The sequence below is a fragment of the Tasmannia lanceolata genome, unplaced genomic scaffold (assembly GCF_043159265.1).
Source record: "Tasmannia lanceolata isolate RefF3 unplaced genomic scaffold, GAP_Taslan_0.1 ptg000080l, whole genome shotgun sequence".
NCBI classification, from domain to species: Eukaryota; Viridiplantae; Streptophyta; class Magnoliopsida; order Canellales; family Winteraceae; genus Tasmannia; species Tasmannia lanceolata.
In genome coordinates this window covers 182,501-183,486 of record NW_027518757.1, presented here as the reverse complement: position 1 = coordinate 183,486, position 986 = coordinate 182,501, and positions in this window count along the sequence as shown.

Here is a 986-nt window from a genome sequence, read left to right as displayed (position 1 = left end):
TGCGCAGGGCCAGGGGACCGCGGATGACTGCTCGTGCTGGCCCCGTTGGGCGGCATTGATGGTCGGTTGCAAAGAAAATGCGCGATTGCTCGTGTCGGGGCCTGGCAAGCCAAGGCCAAGCGAGCCATGGCAACGCGGATGATGGCTCCAGCTGGCGCCCCGGCACTTTCTGTGGCATTGATGCTCGGTTTCGAAGACAAACGTGCGCAGGGCCAGGGGACCGCGGAGGACTGCTCGTGCTGGCCCCGTTGGGCGGCATTGATGGTGTGTTGCAGAGAGCATGTGCGATTGCAAGTGTCGGCCGGGTTTGGGTTCCCTTGGGCTTTCGGGTGCCTTGGACGCTGTCTTGCGAAGACCATGGGCACAAGGCCCCGTCCTGGCCCCTTGTTCGATTCGCTCTCGTCTTGCGCTTGCTTCCAAGGTCCTCCATGACCTTCCCCATGGCCTTGCTAGATCCCCCCCATGACGCATGACCTCTGTCCGTTGATTGGTTTTGAGTGCACACCATGCCCGGCTTGGCACCGTGTTGTCGCGTGAGTGGCATTTGGATCGTGCATGCTGGTGGGCTACCTGCCAATGCGCACAAGCCTTGCACACTAGCCTTGCGCACGAGCCTTGCACAAAAGCCTTGGACACAAGCCTTGCGCACAAGCCATGCGCACAAGCCTTGGACGCTAGCCTTGCACACAAGCCATGCATACAAGCCTTGCTCACAAGCCTTGGGCACTGGCCCATCGCAGTAGCCTTGCACACAAGCCTTGCGCACTAGCTTTGGGCACGAGCCTTGCGCACTTGCCTTGGGCACTAGCCTTGCACACAACCCTTGGGAACTAGCCTTGCGCACCAGCCTTGCCCACAAGCCTTGCACACCAGCCTTGCACACTAGCCTTGCATACAAGCCTTGCACACTAGCCTTGCACACAGGCCATGCTCACTAGCCTTGGGCACTAGCCTTGCACACAGACCTTGGGCGCTAGCCTTGCGCA